The following is a 7,820-nucleotide window of genomic DNA, read 5'->3' as shown; positions in this document are numbered from 1 at the left end:
TGTAGGGGACTCAGGTCAACAATTTCTGACATTGCCAGTCAAGCGGAAGACCCAATACTATTATGGGCTACTGGACTCTTTCAGAATATTTTGCTGAGTTTACACACCTATAATATTCAAATAATGGAACTTAACCAAAAAAGGGGATACGGATGAATGTCCATTTTGTATCTGTGTATTCAAAGTGGGTAGGATAGATAAATAGTTGCATTCTCTTAATGAATACAGTGATTTGTTCTAATGGTGTTAGGATATCATGTCTGCATCTTGTACAGCAATTAACCACTAGGAAGAAGGTATGCAATGTGTTAATTATTGAAACTGTCCTAGCAATTGGATTTGAAACTGTCTCATTGCTATTTGTTTATCAATAAAATTATGGGAAAAAATGGTTAGGGTAGATATATAGTTACATTCTCTTAATGAATAGAGGGATTTGTTGTAATAGTGTTTGTAAAAAGGATCATGTCTGCATCTTGCACAGCAAATAAGCACTAGAAAGACTGTATGCAATGTGTTAATTATTGAAACTGTCCTACCAATTTGATTTGAAACTGTCTCATTGCTATTTGTCTCTCAATAAAATTATGGAAAAAATAAAAATAAAATAAAACTTTAAAAAAAAGCTAAACCTATAAAGATTCTAGAAAACAATATACATAGAAAATCATTACCAGCTGGGGTGTTTTCTTAGTTAATATATAACATATATGCCAAATGAGATAAAACTGATAAATTCATTTTTATCCAAATTACAAACTTTCAAAGCACAAGGTACTCTGTTTGATTCCTGGTACACACACACACACACACACACACACACACACACACACACAGTATTTGGTACAGGAACTCACTACACAGCTCAGACTTGTAGTGATCCCCCTATTTTCAGCCTCCGAGCACTGGGATTACAGGCGGGTACCACTATACCCTGTGCTGGTGGCCAGCTCAGCATGCCTGGGGGCAGAGCTGGCAGGGCCTGTGGTGCTGGGAATGAACCCCAATCCCCGCACTTGCCTAAGCAGGTGCTTAGTCCACTGAACTGTTCTGTCAGCCCTAAAAATTTTTATTTTACAAACTTTCAATTCTCAAAACCCTCATATTGTTAGGAAAATAAAATTCAAGACACAACCTGGGAGAATACTCACAACATACTTATCTTAAAAAAGGACTTGTTTTTAGGAGGGACTGGTTTTATTTTGTTTTGTGCTTTAAAGAAAAAAAGACCTTTCAGGGGCTGGGGAGCTAGACCATTGGTGTAGTACTTGCCTGGCATGCATAAAGCATTGGATTTTATTGCAAGCACTGTGAGTGCATGTGTGTAGGTGTGTGGGTGTGCATGACTTGTTTCCAGAATATATAAAGATGTGGGCAAACATTTCACAATAAGGTATATAAATGGGCAATAAACATATGAAAAGGTGCTACGAGAAACATCAACCGTTAGAGAAACACAAAGTATAATTGAGAACCATGAGTATCAAAAAGAATAACTAAAATTGAATGCTGGGAAGGGTGTGGAATAATTCCAACACTCATGCATTCCAGAGTGTAAAAATGTTCAACTATTTTGAAAAGCTAGCTTTTTTTTTAGGAAGTTAAACACACTCCTACTCTATGACCCAGAAATTCCACTCTAGGTAATTATCCAAAAGAAAGAAAACATTGTCTCCAAAAAGGCTTGTGTATAAATGTTTACAGGCTTCTTATTCATAGTAGTCAAAACTGAAAACAACACAAATGTCCATTAACAGACACTGAGCAGATCTGAATCGATAAGCAATTGTGCTTTATTCACACAATAAACTACTACTGCTCAGCAATGACAGGAACTATTGAGACTCTGTAACAAGGATGGTCAGAGTCCAAGAAACTAGACATAAGAAAATATAAAGTATATACTATTACACAGAATTTGAGAACAGACAAATTACCATAGAACTCAAATAAATTGTAGCTGGAAAAGAGAGGAGAATAACAAATAGCAGAAAGTTACCAAGGAACTTCCTAGAGTGATGTTAATATCAGATACATGGACTGGGTCCTGGTTATGATAGTGTACTGTTTTCAATCCTCAACTGAACATTTAGAAACTGCTCATTTCACTACATGTAAAATTTATCTAAATCTTTTAAAGCAAAGGGCAAAAGAGTAATCAATGTCCAATAGTTTTTTTCTCTCTTCTGTTAAAAAAATTCTTGTAAATCATAAAACAGCACTAGAATTAGCACAAAATACTTTAGAAAAAAGGTTAATCTTAAATGATCAACAACTTCCAAATTTAAATTTCAAATACCTTTCATGGTGAAATTTAAAAATCTGTTCCTAATAAATAATATACTTAATTTCATTACTGAAATAGTAACAAAAATACATAAACACTAAGGTTTTTCAGAACATAGTTCAAAAATATCAAGAGTATCTAGAGGTTCTATAAATTCAACCCACTTTAAAAAAAAAAAAAAAGAATTGCAAGACATCAGACAAGAAACAAGGAAAAAACCAAGCACACCCTCAATCCATGCATAGAGTCTCTTGCTCCCAGCCTGATCTCTCTAGTGCTATCAACCTAAATTCTTCAACCCTAAAGTATATTCTCTAGGAACACGCTAGAGCGACTTACTCACAAAGTAACAAACACTTCAGCATTTTAATCCAAAGTTCTGTTTCCTTTAGGATCATGCCATCAAACTGTCACTCTCCATTCTTTCCCAGTCTCTGAGTTACTCCATTGAGGGCTTGAGACCAGCTTATAAAATTTCTACACATCCATCTCCAATGACTTATAACTTCTTTTAAACCAATCCACCTGCCCATTAATATTCCTTCAGTTTCTCAACTCCGATCTTCATTCATATCCAAACAACCCACTGTAGAGACTACAGTAATATGCAAAGTCTTGAACTGTAAAATTTCAGTAGGCTGTAGCTTTTCAACTTGTTCTCTATCACTGTAACAGCTGTTCTCTGGGTCCATCACATCTCCAAGATCTGTAATCCTCTTATTTCTATTTTTTAATACCAATCATTTCTCATTTTCCTCTTACAGGCCTCATTTCAATTACTTTCCTCATCAGGACCCTCTTCTTTCTCCCATAATTCTGTTATACTTACACCAACTCAGAAAACACCCCTACTGCCTGTTTTCTCTGGTGCCATAAATGCATACTGCAAAATCCTGAATGAAACTACTCCAACAAATAAGTTACTGTATTACAAAATGATGCATCATCAACAAATAAACATAATTTGGAGCCCTGTGATCTAAATGTCTATGGATATTTACTGGCCACCAAAATAAGCTGTAAATTTAAAATTCAACGCTCGCTGGTGAGATAGCTCTGTGGACTACGTGCCTGCCTAGGCAAGCCCAGGGACTGGGATTTGATCCCCAGCACCACATGCCACACCAGGCCTGCCCCCGAGTACACTGGGCTGGCCACCAAGACTGTGTGATGGTGCACGCCTGTAATCACAGCATGGGCAGACTGAAAAGAAGGATCACTACATGTTCAAGCTGTGTAGTGAGATCCTGTATCAAATACATAACAATAAGTAAATAAATAAAATGCACTGCTCTAGATTGAAATTAAAATTAGAATACAATCATTACATAGTTGTTTTGTAGCTACAAGCTTTGTTTTCTAACTATAAGCTTTGAAAACATTTGTTTTAAAAGAGAGATTTCTTTACTAACATTCCCAATATAAAAAGGTTCAAACTTCAAAGGAACCATTCAAATTATATTCACCTTTTCATATACTGCATTTGGGAACACAGTCTGATCTGTTGTAAGAGACGTCCCTCTAGCACTGGTCAGCTTATAAGTGGTTAGTAAGTAACAGTACAGTATAATATTGGAGTTAAGCCGGTTCACATATGAATTCTTCCAGACAAAGGGGCTCTAGAAATGCAGAAAGAGAATTAAAATTTTCACCAGGAAAGGCTGCTGCCAAGCAAGACTTCTTTTCGTTCCATTGCAAGAATATTAAAAATGATCATCATTTGCACCCACTGTCCCTCCTCAAAAGTATGTTCCAGCACCCCTGCAAGCGCTACTTCCTCCCGTGCCTACCTCTATGGCAGCTCCACTGGCTTACAAAGTTACTTTAATTTGCACTGCCTCAAGACCATACAGGCCTGTGATTTCCATTTTCTTAGATTTTAATAACTTTTACTCTCGTCTGTGGCAGACTCAGCCACACTAAGTGCTTTGACTGGATTACTCAAGTTATCTCATAAGGTACCAATTATGCTTTTGTTAGTACTCTGGTTTGAAAATTGCAGAGGTCTTGAGTGGTCTGCTCTTAACCTTATTTTTCCCATAAGTCTTGTTATTTTTAGTGAAAAAGCAACCTTTAAGGTTTTTTTCAGTAACACATTTGATATTACAACAGAAATGCTTAAATTATTTAAACATAAAACAATGTTGAGCAGCATATGGCAAGCACACTATATATAAAGATTCAGAAATATGCTATTTACTCTGTTTTTCCTTGATAGTACTGGGGACTGATCCCTGGGAAGGTCTACTACTGAGCTAGATCTTCAGCCCTCTGCTTTTTAAGACAGGAGCTCACTAAGTTGCCCACATTGGACTTGAATTTGGCTATCCTCCTTCCTCAGCCTCAGCCTTCAGGGAAGCTGGGATTACAGACATTCAGCTATTTACATTCTTTGACCTGGTAATTACACTAAAAATCTACCATAGGGAAATCAAAGACAGGCATTCATTTCCTGTAAGAAGATATTAATTAAGATAATTAAAAGTGAACAAAATAAATTACCCGCAACAAAGCAGCAATTAATAAATTATAATATATCCATTCATAAAGAACAACAGTTTTCAACATTTTTCTTTCTTTATGGGAGAAAGAGCTGATACCCCCATCAAATAATCAAATATATTTATGTGACACACTCAGCAACCCTTTTCTAAAGAGGTTTTAATGATAAAAATAAGTAACTAATAAAAGACTATGATACCATTAGTGGAACTGTTCTAAATAAATAATGAACCAAGCTCAGTGGCATAAGCATTTGCCTGGCAAGCACAAGGTCCTGAGTTCTATCCCCAATACCACACCCCTTCAAAAAAAGAAGAAAATAGGCAAAGATGAACTATATACAACAAATCTTCAAAAATGTCTAGCACCTGAAATAGTTGCTGCTTATTTCAGGTGCTCAATAAATGTCTACTAAATTAAAGTTAAATATATATGTTGTACATTACGTTTTTAAACAAAGAAATACCAAAAAACATTAATAGTAGTGAATAACTGCTGGCTTAAAGTGGGTTTTACTGTATGCTTATATTCTGTTTCCTTCTTTTTTTTTTTAATTTTGCTTTTGTTACTGAGAATCAAACTCAAGACCAGCAGGTGCTTGTGGTACTGAGCTATACCCCTGGCCCCTATTCTTTTTCTTCACATAAATTTTCCATGAAATATAACCAGAATAAAAAGTTTGTTTTCAAACACATTTAAAGAAATGCACATATACCTCAGAGCAATTCAGAAAAAAATTAAATTACTGCCCCCAAAAATCCATGAAATTTGATAAAAGCTAAAGAAAAAGCTCATTCTCCTTAAAAAAAAACAATTAAAAAATCCCCACATTCTCCTAAAACATTATCTTTTGTACACCAAGAGTAATACTAGTAATGATAAATGATTACTGATAGAAATCTTTTCCCTCCAACTTTCCCTTAAAATATTCAGACTTTAAAATATTTTTTTGACAAAATACTACGGACTGAAAAGAGAGGCTATATATAAAGGCAAGCTTAGGAAAGAACCTCCATGCAACACATGGACAAATGAGGCTGAAATGAGAAGACAATTTTTGGATTCCTACACTCACTATTCTGAATGAGAGCAACATGTAAACCCTTAAAATGATAGGAAATGGAATAAAGATTTAATTTTGGAAAGAACATGGAGAAGGCAAAGAATTCTATTTCTAGACAAAATCTGATCACATGCAAAGAAAACAGATTCTCAGATGGCCTCAGAAAACACATCAATTAGGCATTCTTCCCCCAACAAGACTGCTCCAGAACATACAGAGGTGACTAAAACTTTTGTTTTCAAGAGGGAACAAAGATTCACTTTATGTAGTTTGCTTCATGATGATGGCATAATAATCATGAATCTTTATTGCTCTAAATCAAAACTTAAAGCCTACAAAAACATGGTAAAAATGTAAAGGGAACCTAACATCAAGTACAATTATGGTTCAAAACTAGCATTTAGAGGATGTGATTTAAACCCATAATTAATCTGATTATAATGAATACATACATCCAGATGGTAACCTATAGGAAATGCATCTTCTTCCAACCATTCATAAGATAATAATAAAAAGTAATCAGCTATAAGCAAAACCGCAAGTCATTTCTTAAAGCAGAAAATGTGTAGACCATAATTTGACCACCAGGCAATGGAAAGGAGAGGCAGACAGGAAAAACAGCATCTGGAGTCTGCTATATGCTCTATCTCAAAGAATTACCTATACTCTTAATCCTAACAAAATACATAAAGAAAAACAAGAATATATGAAAAAAGGATTAGAAAATTATTTGCCAAAAACTGGCAATCCGGTCTGGTAAGAAGGCTCAGTGGTCTAAAGCACCTACTTAGAACAAGCTTAGCAAAGCACAGGGACCGCAGTTCAATCCTCCACCACCACATGCCAGCCAGCCCCGCCCCCTGGTGGGCTGAGCTGGCCACACACACACACACACATAAAGTTCTTTAAAAAAAAAAAAAAAATTGGCAATCCATGTTTGTTTGTTTATTGTATTTAGTACAGGGTCTCACTACATAGATCAGACTCCTGTAGTGATCCTGTTTTCAGCCTCCCAAATGCTGGGACTACAGGCGGGTGCCACCACATCTACTCTCCATCACCGTCTCAGCACACCCCAGGTTTCAAACTCCAGTCCTTGAGTCTGCCTAAGCAGGCACTTTAGCCTGCTGAGCTATCTGGCCAGCCCAGCAGTGCATGTTTAAATACTTTATAATACATTTCTTTCTTACCATCTTGTATATTTTCTGAGTAGTTTATAAAGTGAATGTTTTACCTTAGCAAATATTAAATAAAAAGTATTGTGAACAAATTTTTGAAAGAGATAGTCTATAGAAAACAGCATACTTTACTCTGGAATTTAATCTTTTTTTTCCTTTCCTTCCTTATCACATGCTCAAAAAATTTTTAAAAAGTAAAAGACAAATGAAGAGAAGTTGAAAATAATCACTCCTTTCTGTTATTAGTACTTTGAATGTATCAATAACCATCAAATGCAGACAGAAAGCAGGAAGAGTGGACAGTAGGGCGAACACTGCCAGGGAGTGGTATGACAGCCATCACAGGAGTAAAATGGACAGTGCAGACTGGGTATAGAGGCAGTGAGCAATGCTCACTTAGTCAGCAATGCTTTCCTGGGCCACTTAGTCCTACGGTGAGCCAATAGTGTAACTCTTGATGAGACCAGGAAACAAAGCCTCACTGCAGGAAAATAGAGTACCTGGAAAGAGCTGAGAAGATCAAGTCTAAGGTGGTCATGCCAATGAGTGCTTCAACTGGGAATAGTTCTCATAACTAGAACCAGTTTGGACCAAGAAGCATTAGCTGAGAAAAATCAAGGTAGGTTCTGACATCCCTTTAGAATAAAGAATGGGAAAAAATGAAAATGAGGACCAGAGGATACAGTCACTAAAGATCGTTTTTCTAGGGTGACTAATACCATATAAATCAAGAAGAGGATGTTGAGTTACTATCTGTAGACAAAACAATCAACAAAGGAAAGTTAAAACA

At 35.9% G+C, this 7,820-nt stretch overlaps 1 protein-coding gene across 1 annotated transcript in view; it reads right to left on the bottom strand.

Moving 5' to 3' along the window:
• Window positions 1–3,772, bottom strand: part of Ryk (receptor-like tyrosine kinase) — a 67,936-nt gene extending 64,164 nt beyond the window's left edge. Inside the window, exon 1 of the mRNA XM_023706531.1 lies at window positions 3,754–3,772. The gene's annotated coding sequence lies outside the window, so the exon portion shown is untranslated. The remainder of the gene's footprint in view (window positions 1–3,753) is intronic.
• Window positions 3,773–7,820: the final 4,048 nt, after the last annotated feature.

The sequence above is a fragment of the Octodon degus genome, unplaced genomic scaffold (assembly GCF_000260255.1).
Source record: "Octodon degus isolate 3935 unplaced genomic scaffold, OctDeg1.0 scaffold00008, whole genome shotgun sequence".
In the NCBI taxonomy this organism is placed as follows: domain Eukaryota; kingdom Metazoa; phylum Chordata; class Mammalia; order Rodentia; family Octodontidae; genus Octodon; species Octodon degus.
Note: the sequence above shows the minus strand (reverse complement) of the source record. Positions and strands in the feature narration are given on the sequence as shown.